General features: G+C 43.0%; 1 protein-coding gene across 6 annotated transcripts in view; it reads left to right on the top strand.

Annotated features, from left to right (window-relative positions):
• WDPCP (WD repeat containing planar cell polarity effector) overlaps positions 1-13,287 on the top strand; it is a 209,634-nt gene that overhangs the window by 111,414 nt on the left and 84,933 nt on the right. The window lies entirely within an intron of this gene.

Raw genomic sequence — 13,287 nt, 5'->3', positions numbered from 1 at the left:
CTCATGCTTTAGTTTTATCATTTCTAACCCTAACTTAAAAAGCTTTAAGGGTATAAACCCACACACACCGTATAAGCAGCGTATTTACTGCTGCGATACGCAGCAAATACGCAGCAGATTGGATCTAAATAACTGAACACAGCATCAAATCTGCTGCAGATCTGCTGCGTATTTGCTGCGTATCTGCTGCATATACGGTGTGTGTGTTTGTACCCTAAAAAGGACTTGTCACCCCCGCGTGCCAGGGTGACAGGCTCCCGACCCCCAGTTAGATCCCTTTATACGTACCTCATCCCGCCGAGTCCCGCTGCTGGAGCCGATCCCAGGACGGAGACATCCTGGTCAGAAGCCGGCGCACGGCTCCATTCATTCTCTATGGACACCGGACCTCTCTCCAGAGCGTGCTCGCCGGCTTCTGACCGGGATATCTCCGTCCCAGGACGGGCTCCAGCAGCGGGATGAGGTACGTACACCGGGATCTAACTGGGGGTCGGAAGCCTGTCACCCCGACACAGGGGGTGACAGGTCTCCTTTAAAGGGAATCTGTCATTATGAAAATGCTCCCTAAGCTATGAGCATCATGTTCTAGAGCAGAAGGAGCTGAGCTGATTGATATATATCTTTATGGGAAAAGATTAAGTATAACTTGTAATTTATTGATTGAAATCTCTGATATTTCAAGACTAAAGAGTCCAGTCCATTGAGTGACTCCGCCCCCTGGACTCCTTAACATAGAATGATCAGGGATTTCAATCTACATGTTACAAGTTATACTGAATCTTTTCCATAAAGTTATATATAAATCTGCTCAGCTCTATAACATGATATTGATAGATTAGATAGCATTGTCATGGTGACAGGTTCCTTTTAAAAACATTTATTGTTCCATCGACTACCCTTGACTAGGTTCGGTTATGCTGTCGTCTCATTATATTGTGGTAATCAGTTTATAGGGACACACTTTGCCACCGTGTCAGGGAGGGTTTGTCATTGATTTGCATTGAGAAGCGCATGCGCACGGGTACTCCGGTGAAATAGTTTTTCTTTCAAATAACTGATTTTAGAAAGTAAATTATTTAAAATTCTCCAGTCTTTAAGTACTTATCAGCTGCTGTATGTCCTGCAGGAAGTGGTGTATTCTCTCCAGTCTGACACAGTGCTCTCTGCTGCCACCTCTGTCCATGTCAGGAACTGTCCAGAGCAGCAGCAAATCCCCATAGAAAACCTCTCCTGCTCTGAGTTCCTGACATGGACAGAGGTGGCAGCAGAGAGCAAATTACAAATCTCTATATCTTTCTGAAACTGGTTGATTTGAAAGAAAAATATTTTTGCCAGAGTACCCCTTTAAGCATTGCTGTAGATTTTTTTAAATCATGGAGAGAAGACATTGTGGTGTTCATCATGTCAGCACTTTGCTGTACTATACCAGGGATATAAAGGGGGTCTCCTCCTCCCGCTATGCCTGTCTTCTATATGTACGGTTTAATACGGTGCGCAAGATGCTCAGAAGTAAAAATATCTTGAGATGAGGAAAAAAAATACAACTGTTTAATTATCTGTAATTAGTATTAATGAAAAGCGCGGCGTCAGATTGGTGCAAGTAAAGGCTGTTATCTGCAGGATGGTTTTTTCATATCAAAAAGCCGCAGTTAATTGCTTAATAATGACTTGTACCTTAAAGGCGTCTCATACCGAGAGAAAGTGAGTGTGTTTACAGGTGATCATGACGCTTTCTGACACTGACCAGCATCATACACGCAACCCTAACCCTGTATATTACTAACTGCTTGTGGGTTATTTTTCTTCTTTTCTGCTTTTTTCTGTCTTTATTCTGTAACCATGTATATGTTCTTTGTGTAAAAACAAAATGACCTAAATCCAAATAGAAACAAAGAAAATTGTCGGCAGAAAAGGCCCCCAGCCCACCCCCCGGTCCATCTAGTCGGCCCTATTAGTATTTCCCTTCTTAATGTGTTAGGATAGATATGTGTATGTACCAGGCAGGTTACATTCAGTTACTTTAGGTGTACCAACCACATCTGCTGGAAGTTTCCTCCAAGCATCTACTACTCTTTCAGTAAAGTAATATTTTCTCACGTTGCTTCTGATCTTTATCCCAATTACCTCTCACCAATAATTTTCTTAAAACCCTTCCCTCCTTAACCTTATTTAGTTCTTTAACATATATAAAGGTTTCCATCATGTCCTCCCTTTCCCTTCTTCCTCCTGTAACATATATAAAGGTTTCCATCATGTCCCCCCTTTCCCTTCTTCCTCCTGTAACATATATAAAGGTTTCCATCATGTCCCCCTTTCCCTTCTTCCTCCTGTAACATATATAAAGGTTTCCATCATGCCACCCCCTTTCCCTTCTTCCCCCTGTAACATATATAAAGGTCCCCATCATGTCCTCCCTTTCCCTTCTTCCTCCTGTAACATATATAAAGGTTTCCATCATGTCCCCCCTTTCCCTTCTTCCTCCTGTATCATATATAAAGGTTTCCATCATGTCTCCCTTTCCCTTCTTCCTCCTGTAACATATATAAAGGTTTCCATCATGTCCTCCCTTTCCCTTCTTCCTCCTGTAACATATATAAAGGTTTCCATCATGTCCTCCCTTTCCCTTCTTCCTCCTGTAACATATATAAAGGTTTCCATCATGTCTCCCTTTCTCTTTTTTTCTCCAGACTATACAGATTCAAATCCTTAAAGGGGTATTCCAGGAAAAAATCTCTTTTCCTGTATCCACAGGATAGTGAAAAAGTAGGAGATCACAGTCTGACCTCTGTATCCCCCAGCAATCTCCATATCAGGCTCCCAACTCCATTATTATGAATAAAGCCATAGGTATGGCATGTGACCCGCTGCTCTCTTCATTCCTATGGATCTATTCATTCCTGCTCAGCCAATCAGGGGTCTTGCCTCAGCCACTGACTGGCCTGACACGTCCCAGGTCCCCACTCAGACCCAGAAGCGGCCAGGATCGGGGGGCTGGAGCGGGGGAGGTGAGAGCATGTTATATCTTGCATCTGCTCCCCTCCTCTGCCAAAAATCACCCCAGCTCGGAATTTTCCTGTGACTTCCAATGTGATTACATACTCGCAGTGGGGTTGTCATCCCGCTGTGAGTATGTAAGTCCCGGTCCCATTAACCCCCTGCTGCTGGGATGATACATTACCTGTTCCACCATCCAGCCGCATCTGAGGCTCCGAGAGGTCCTGTGCAGCCAATCAGTGCATGGCCCCGTTGCAGTCACTGATTGGCTGTGCGGGACCTCCGGGAGCCTCAGATGCGGCCGAATCGTGGAACAGATAATGTATCATCCCGGCGTCAGGGGGTTTATGGGACCGTACATAGTCCCACCGGGATTGTCATCCTGCTGCGAGTATGTAACCACTTTGGAATTGACAGGAGAGGTATCTGCAGCTGCAAACTCGCAGCGTGAAATCGGCTGCAGATGTGTCCAGTGTGAATCAAACCTTAAGGCTGTGAGAAAGAAAAAAAAAAAGCATTTCAGGCAATAATTTTTATGTGTCGCACTAGCCACCGCCACAGTGTACAGTGCTGTGTGGGTAGATACCTGGTGCCTTTATAAGACACTTCTTGGCTCCATTCCACCACCGCTCTGGATCATGGGATTGGCTGACAGACTGGCTGGATCTTAGAGCAGGTCTTGTGTAAAGCAGTAAATCCTGTCAGGTGAGCACTGTCCTTCAGAACCCCCATATTCATGTGCTGTCAGGTACGCGGACATGCATGGGATCTCCTTAGAGGGAAACACCTCTAGCAGCTTTTCTTAACAGAGAACAAGGTATCTTGCATGTTCTTTTCCAACATGGCAGATCCTTCTTTTACCCATTGTCAAAGTTTTCCTTATAGACATTAGATGGTTGACCTGTCCTGCCGAAATTGGGATTATGCCAGCATCCATATAGTCTATAGCCCCTTATATTCTGTCACTGCAGAGTATCGCAGAATATACTCAGCTGCTTTTTCCAAAATATAAAACATCAAAAAGGTAGTAAAAAAAAAGAGTTATGGAATAAGGAGGCAACTTCCGCAAAGATCTAGACATATTGGAGGTTCTCTATAATCGTATATATACACTTGGGTTTGATGGAGCCCTATGCCAAGCGGCACAGACTGAAAGTGTAATCTGCGGCATAGAGATATGTCATCTATTCATTCATGTGTTGAGACATCTGCCTGTTCTGAGACCCCTGCTGCCCCAGCATCCACGCTGCATGGATCCCGTCCCTCCAGGAGAAAAACAAAGCATAAAGTGACTGCAAGAATATTATATATATATATATATATATATATATATATATATATATATATATGTGTGTGTGTGTGTTACAATATATTCTAAAATACAGTATAGAGGATCATCCCAATTTTTTTTCAACGTGCTGAAAGCGAATTATAGCAATTTTGTGTTTGTTTTCTCGTTTACATCTATTACATGTAACTATTATCGCTAACCAATAATCACTTTGTATAATAGGGACCCTGCCCTGTAGATGTTTACCCTGTAGATTATACAACTGTTTGCATGTTATTACTTTCTATAGATTACGTTTATCAATAATTGTAACATAGATAATAGTCAGGCCGCATTGTTATCACAAACAGGGCAGAAATCCAGGTCATGTCAAAGGGTTCACTTTTTTTCTTGCAACCTTAAATTTATCCCATGTGATCAATTCCAAGGAGAAAACTTAGAAAAAGAGCTATAGACTCTGTATAATCTATAACACTAGAAACTCTTTGCAGTTATTATTATTATTATGTTTTTGTTGAAGAAGGTTTCACTTTTTTTTTTTTTTTTTTTTTAAAGAAAGTCTAATACTAGTTTAAAAATATATAGATTTCTAAAAGGCAAACAAAATTGCTTTTGCTATAATACAAAAGAGGAAACCCCGGGCATTGTTCAATGATGCATTTATTTCTTAGATAAAAGTCATTACATTACATGCTATGAGATGTTTCTGCCATAACAGCTTGGGAAGGTGATTATTATACTTATTTATGGCCAATACTGCTTGTATTGTGGGGGGTGTAATCTGTCTGGCTCTTGTAGAGAAATCAGACACATAAGGGGGACAAAAATATGTGTGTGTGTGTATATATATATATATATATATATATATATATATATATATACATATATATATACATATACAGTGGTACCTTGGATTACGAGTATAATCCATTCCAGAACTGCGCTTGTAATCCAAATCCACTCTGAAACCAAAGCAAATTTTCCCAATCTTACACCAAGTCACAATTTTGAAAAACTGTGAGCGCTTAAACCAAAACGTTCTTAATCCAAGTTACTCTTAAACCAAGGTACCACTGTGTGTGTGTGTGTGTGTGTATATATATATATATATATATATATATATATATATATATATATATATATATATGTGTGTGTATATATATATATATATATATATATATACACACACACACACACACATATATACACACACAAACAAACAAACACACACACAAGACACTGAAGCCGCCTTTGTCATGTACCAAATGTTGCCGTGATAAAACTCAATATGCAATATTCTATTTCTTTTTCTAAGAGCAATATGCTTTACTTATATGAATGAATAGAACTGGTGTAAAACTCTTTTCTCTGTCACCTTCATTCTTCCAAGGTAAGTGGGGAATGTATAGGATGGGGAGGAGGCTAAAGCTAGTCATATACCTTCAGTAGCTTCTGGCCATTGGCTTGTTCAGCCGTCAGCTATTCCTCCTGTCCTCTCTGGCAAGGGTGCATGTGTTCTCAATGGGGAGAGGAGAATAAGCCACAGCCAGATACCTATGGTAACAAGGATCAGACACTTAATTTTCACATGCCCAATCTTTCTTATCCACCAGTGTCATCAGAGTCATCACACTTCTATAGTCATCTAGTCCAGACGAAATCAGCAGGTTCACATAAGCTTGCTTTTGCATCTTAGGCTCCTACATACAATAACGTTTATTTTTCACAGAGCCGCTTATGTATGATTTTATATGTCTATATGATGTATCCTGCGAGGGCTCTTTACTATGCTTTGTGTATCCCCAGTGCAATGTGCTAACAATGATGTATATTCCTGGTAAAATAATCCCAACCACAGAAATATAGGCAGATGGGAAGAGCTAAAGCAGTTAAGCATATTACAGTATTTTTTATTAAGCAGATAGTATAAGAATAGAATAATATACTTAGAACTGAATAGTAATAAAAACAATACAATACCATAAAATAAAATACCATCATATTGCAACATTTTAAACTGTACAACAATTCTAGAGGTCTGCATATATAGATCGCAAAAGCAGTAGTGTAGTCTAGTAGGACCTGGATGTGGAGCAGATAGAAGCATAGTCATAAAGAAGGGGTCAGGGACAAAGTGGTCGTACAGGATGCACAGCGCAGGTTTGGTCAGGAACAGACTCTGAGCAACATGTGGGCCAGAACATTGGAGTAATACCTATACCTAGCACAGAAGCCAGTGACACCCCATTTAGCTGGATATGTGCTACTGTGCATCCCTACCTGCCACAAGAAGCAGGAAAGTAACAAGGTAACAAGTCCAATGACATAAGTTTTTGACCCGACCGCTGATAGGTCACATCTGACCCCTGTTCTGTAGGTCCCATCTGACCCCTGTTCTGTAGGTCCCATCTGACCCCTGTTCTGTAGGTCCCATCTGACCCCTGTTCTATAGGTCCCATCTGACTCCTGTTCTATAGGTCCCATCTGACCTCTGTTCTATAGGTCCCATCTGACCCCTGTTCTATAGGTCCCATCTGACCCCTGTTCTATAGGTCCCATCTGACTCCTGTTCTGTAGGTCCCATCTGACTCCTGTTCTATAGGTCCCATCTGACCCCTGTTCTATAGGTCCCATCTGACTCCTGTTCTATAGGTTCCATCTGACCCCTGTTCTATAGGTCCCATCTGACTCCTGTTCTATATGTCCCATCTGACTCCTGTTCTATAGATCTCATCTGACCCCTGTTCTATAGGTCCCATCTGACCCCTGTTCTATAGGTCCCATCTGACCCCTGTTCTATAGGTCCCATCTGACCCCTGTTCTATAGGTCCCATCTGACCCCTGTTCTATAGGTCCCATCTGACTCCTGTTCTATAGGTCCCATCTGACTCCTGTTCTATAGGTCCCATCTGAGCCCTGTTCTATAGGCCCCATCTGACCCCTGTTCTATAGGTCCCATCTGACCCCTGTTCTATAGGTCCCATCTGACCCCTGTTCTATAGGTTCCATCTGACCCCTGTTCTATAGGTCCCATCTGACCCCTGTTCTATAGGTCCCATCTGACCCCTGTTCTATAGGTCCCATCTGACCCCTGTTCTATAGGTCCCATCTGACCCCTGTTCTATAGGTCCCATCTGACCCCTGTTCTATAGGTCCCATCTGACCCCTGTTCTATAGGTCCCATCTGACCCCTGTTCTATAGGTCCCATCTGAGCCCTGTTCTAAAGGGTCCCATCTGACCACTGTTCTATAGGTCCCATCTGACCCCTGTTCTATAGGTCCCATCTGACCCCTGTTCTATAGGTCCCATCTGACTCCTGCTCTGTAGGTCCCATCTGACCCCTGTTCTATAGGTCCCATCTGACCCCTGTTCTATAGGTCCCATCTGACCCCTGTTCTATAGGTCCCATCTGACCCCTGTTCTATAGGTCCCATCTGACCCCTGTTCTATAGGTCCCATCTGACCCCTGTTCTATAGGTCCCATCTGACCCCTGTTCTAAAGGGTCCCATCTGACCCCTGTTCTATAGGTCCCATCTGACCCCTGTTCTATAGGTCCCATCTGACTCCTGTTCTATAGGTCCCATCTGACCCCTGTTCTATAGGTCCCATCTGACCCCTGTTCTATAGGTCCCATCTGACTCCTGCTCTGTAGGTCCCATCTGACCCCTGTTCTATAGGTCCCATCTGACTCCTGCTCTATAGGTCCCATCTGACTCCTGCTCTGTAGGTCCCATCTGACTCCTGTTCTATAATCCAAAGTACTAAACAAACTTTACATCTTAAAACTTCTCCCTCCTCGTGTCCGAGACCCATTACAGTCACATAATGAGAAGCTTCCTCCGCTTTTATTTTAATATTCAATTTATATAAAAATGTTTTCCAATCCCTCGTGCTCGGCGTAGCAGAAAGTCTCCCATTAAAAACCAGTTTACCAAAACGCTAGCCAGTCAATGCTAATTCCCACTGTGCTCCTTAAAACACTGTTATTGCGGCGTGCTTATTACAAAGATGAGAGCTGCACGACACCAATAGGGGCTTCATACAGGAGGACGCTTGTTTTCAGCACCGACTTATTATGTCTGTATCTAACAATTTTGAGATGCACGGTAATTTGTTTTCCTTTTTATTAGTGGAACCTAGTGAGGCCTTTTTATTTAGTGGGATGTGCCGGTTATCTCTGAGATCTTTTCTCCTCCGTCAGCTTCAAGCTGAGATTTCTAATGAATCTGTAACTATAGAAGTAGTGACTCTTATTCCGTGTAGGTCGGAACATTCAACAACACAAAACACGCTGTCAGAAACCAGCAAAGGCGAAGGAGGCCGTCTGCTCTTAGAGGAAAAAAAACACCATTCACTTTTAATCTAAAGTGACTGCTGGTTTGGAAGATAAATACAGGACTTCATTGTATCTCGCTGTGTATCTTTCATAGTCATGGAAATTGCTAATTTATCGGGCCTACTTTGTGCTATTAGATGATTTTGCATACAATTCATTGTTTTTTTTTTCTTTTATGAAACTTATAATTTCTTTTACTTTGCTTTTGTTAAAAACTTGGTAAAATTTGTTTTTTAAAATGATTTCAAATTAGTTTTCCCAAAACATCTTATCATTAAAGGGGAAAAATCTCTTTCAAATCAACTGGTTTCAGAAAGATTTGTAATTTACTTCTATTCAAAACTCTTCAGTCTTTCAGTTCTTATCAGCTGCTGTATGTCCTGCAGGAAGTGGTGTATTCTCTCCAGTCTGACACAGTGCTCTCTGCTGCCACCTCTGTCCATGTCAAGAACTGTCCAGAGCAGCAGCAAATCCCCATAGAAAACCTGCTCACGCACCTCATTTATCAAAGTTTACGGAAACAGGTTTAAACCAGGCAGAGATTTCCACCTGTTTCGGATTAGAAATTTTGCACTCTATGGGGGACATTTACGAAACGTCCGCCCGAGGTGTACGCCAGGGAGAAGGTGCAGATTCGCCCCTCCTCCCTGGCGTACGCCACCCGTATGCCCTGCTCGCCCAGTGTGCAGGCTGGGGGAGCTTGGGGGCGTGGCGAGGAGGGGAGGAGGCGTGGCCTCCTCCTGCGCCACATTTATCATGATTTACGCCTGCTCGCAGGCTTAAATCATAATCCAAGTCTACACCTGCTGGAAGCAGGTGTAGATTTAGTACGCTGGGAGCAGGTTTGAGCACCCGGCCGGCCGGATTCACTAAGAGCCGTTCGCCACTTAGTGAATCCTGCCAGGGAAAAGAGGCCGGGGCCTTATGTAAGACCGGTCTGTACGCCGATCTTCATAAATCCCCCCTTAGTGAATCCGGTGAAGTAATTGGGTGGGGTGCTTAATTTAAAAGCAACATAAGAGTACTACGGTCTTAATAAATTTCCCCCTAAAAGAATATATACAGGTTTTTGTTAAACTTTTAGAACAGTATAAAAAAAAACTAAGTGTGAGTAAATACATAGTAAATGCAGGGAAGTCACAGCAGATTACATGCACCGTGCAGATTTGCTGCGGTTTCTTCTTCACTGATCAGTGATCTGATATAATGTACTGCGTATTCCTATGGCTAGGCTGATTTACATTTATTATGTTTTAAATGACCAAATTTCCTACCCCCAGGAACGCCCTTAAAATCACCCACTTTCTGATCACAGGGGTGGGCCACGTATGCTGTATGTGAGTCTCTGATAAATATTGAGCTTAAAGGTGGTGCCATCTGGTTTTTAAACTGCCATCCGGTTCCTGAAATCTGTTCTGGTTTCTCTCTATGCTAATGGAGTAGTTTAGTGCACAGGAGGCGGGTCCAGTGCACTGATATCTCCTCCCCCGGTGACGTGCTTTCGCAGAGCCAGGCCAGGGCCGGACTTGATTCAGAAGGCAGGACAGACGTAATTCAGAAGGCTCGTGTCACTCAAGGGAGGAGATATTAGAGCACAGGAAGTGCTTGGCCCGCCTCCAGTGCACTAAACTACTTCATTAGCCCATATAAAAATCCAAGCAGAGCTCGGGAATCGGTGGCGTTTTGAAAAACCGACGGCACCTTCAGGATCTGCATGGCGGCCCCAACCAGGTCATATGAAAATATTTCTTTACTGCCTGTACTGGTACATTGATTATAATATGGTTTTAGGTTTCTAATTTTTTCAGACCTTTCTCTACTTCACTGAATTGTGATCTCCTGTCCTGTCTGGTCTGATAATAACTTTGGCGATGTGCCATTCCTCTATTACTCCTTCTAGAAATGTATGAATAAATTGACAACTAAGCAGTACCAGTTTGAGTTGTGACCCTACACGCCCCTTTGACCATAGAAATGGTTACACCCATTTGGCATTTATATCATAGCTGTGCAGAGAGACAGGATAACACAACGAAAGGTGCTGCACAGCTGCTGTTCATCAGGACCAGGTTATCCTCATTGGTAAATAAGGTACATGTCCTTATATATCCTTATATATCGTTATAAATTTATACAGGGGATGTCGTAAAGTGACCACCTGTTTCATTTGAAAATAAAGTTTATTGTAGAATCAGCCCTGGGCATGTATGAGCGGCTTATTGTATTGAAACCATTACATTAATGATTATATAATAATAATATATTTCCACTTATTATATTGAGCACATTCTCCCGAAACCGTTTGGAATCTATAAAGATATTTATTACATACCGTAACATTTCGATACTTCTGATATAATAGACATGTTCGATGAGCTTTTCTACAAAACCCATATATTAAATATTTATGAGGGTAAAATGCCGCTTTACGACGATACTTTAGTCGCTATGTTACAGGAAAACTGTACGTTCTGTACCGAGCCGTACAAAAGAGGCAGCTGATAATGGAGCACTGCTGGGCACAGAACATAGACTTGTTAGCAGTGTAGGGCCGGCTGCTTCAATGGCTCTAGAAGATACAACAACATAGCATGCAGAGTCTAATGTTGAGACGGTGGCGCGAAGTATCTTAGGAGTAGCTGCCAAGATACCGACTCCAGACTTGAAAGCTCTAGTATTAAAAATGAGATGCAAGTCTGTTTTCCATAGAAACTTTAACAAGATGAGCGTCGGGAATCTGCGAGATGTTTGTTTATAGACCCAAACTAAGGCCCTGTCCACATCAGGTAGAGACGGTCACTGGAAGGTCCGGAGTGTCTCCTGGTATATACCTTATAGATGGAAGACTGCAACTTATCCAGCTTTATAGTACGCCTCCAATTCTCTCAGTTTTTATTGATATTTGCAATTTTTAATGTCTCAAATGTTCCCTAAAGTGAAAGGAAAGAAAAAATGAAGAATCAGAATGGATCCAAATAATGGATTTACTTTGCTCCAACAAATCTAGATTTCTGACTCTTTGGGTGGCCTCTAGCTGACATTACAGCTTTACATCAAGGCATCATTTCTACATTTACATTCAGATCTTGTTGCAGAAGTAGATTGCGTCGCTTTCACCTTCCCATTCAGTTCAACCCAAACAAATCTAATAGGATTTAAAGGAGAGGAGAGCAGAGAAGGTCGGTCCAGTTCTGTTCTCCGGCCCTCCAGCCTTTCTGGAAGGTAGTGCAGAGATCAGCGGAGGGTGGTGGGTGCATGTTGGGGGTGATGATCCATAGTTGCCCAATGTTACCAATGTCACAGCAGCTACTGGACCTTAGATGCAAAATATTTTTACCTTTCACCAGTATAAAAAACATACATGTTATTTGTGATAGATAGGGGAATCTATGGTCGTACTAACCATATGGTAATAGCAGACACTTGTAAGAGAGATACACAGAACTGGACTTGATAATATACTGTCAGGGTACACAGTGCAAAGTTTTACCGCCGTCCGGGAGAAGGCATCGGATGTCGTACGGATCTTCTCTGTGTCTGTTCTCTTCTTTGCATATGTGATCAGTTGGATGGTATATAGCTGAATAAATAAATCCCACGCAGGAGTCAGCCCCAGCCGGGGACATCTCACCGCTCTGACAGTCCATGCAGCGGCAAAAGTCCCCACTCTAAACACTATGCTGTTAGTGATATCACTACTGCCGCTTGTGAGGGTCAAAATTCCTCTGATGCTTTTTGGAGATCACAGTCTCCTTTGTCAGAGGGAGACCCACACAATGGTCACAAAATGCACCCGCTCACAACATTACTTGGTCGTCTGGTGCTGCGCAGATGTATTTAACCATTGTATCTCCTAAAGAGCCCTTATTGTTAAATACAGTGGACTGACAGAGCAAGGAGCCATTGGCTCCTTGCCCTGACAGTCACTTTTAAGGCTGCAGGCAGCATTCTACCTCTGGCCACAAGAGGCCGCTGTCTCTTCCAGTCTAGCTCAGCGCCATAGGAGTACCATCACTTCTTTGCTCACAGATCTTAAAGAAATAGGAAAAGTCAGGGGACTTTCCTGAAGCCTGCAGGTGAGTATTTGTTTTTTCCTACAAGCGGATGATGCTTACATTGGGGGCGGGGGGTTGCCTACACGTGTTGGTTGCCTACAGAGGTGAAATTACCTACAGGGGAGGGTGTTTACTACTGGGGGTCATTATCTGAGGGAGGGGGCGGTTACCTGCAGGTGGATTGGATACATGTAGGACCTCACTATGGCCGTTGAATGGCTGAGCGGGACCGCACATGTCACATTCCGGGTCCCCACTCAGACCAGGAAGTGGCAGGATGTGGCCAACAGCGATGGAGCGGGGAAGATAACAGCATGTTATTTCTTCTATCCTCCCAGACACTTGCTTAAAAATATGGTTGTAGCCGGTCTTCTTCTTTAATGATGACACATTGTATTTCATTGGTATTGTGTTTCCCTGGTCATACAAACCTATACTACCTATAACTAGGACGGATTAGTGAGCGCCAGTATATGAGCCAGAATGACAGCGTGGTCCATAGGCCCAGTGCGAGACATAATAATAATGGGAAGGAGCTGGATTCCAGCCTATAGCGTAAGTCAGAGATATAGTCCCAGTATCTGGTATTGGAACAGTAATAACAATAGG

Source organism: Dendropsophus ebraccatus, chromosome 15 (genome assembly GCF_027789765.1).
Source record: "Dendropsophus ebraccatus isolate aDenEbr1 chromosome 15, aDenEbr1.pat, whole genome shotgun sequence".
Classification (NCBI taxonomy): Eukaryota; Metazoa; Chordata; class Amphibia; order Anura; family Hylidae; genus Dendropsophus; species Dendropsophus ebraccatus.
The sequence above is the reverse complement of the archived record's forward strand: the minus strand, read 5'-3'. Positions and strand labels throughout refer to the sequence as shown.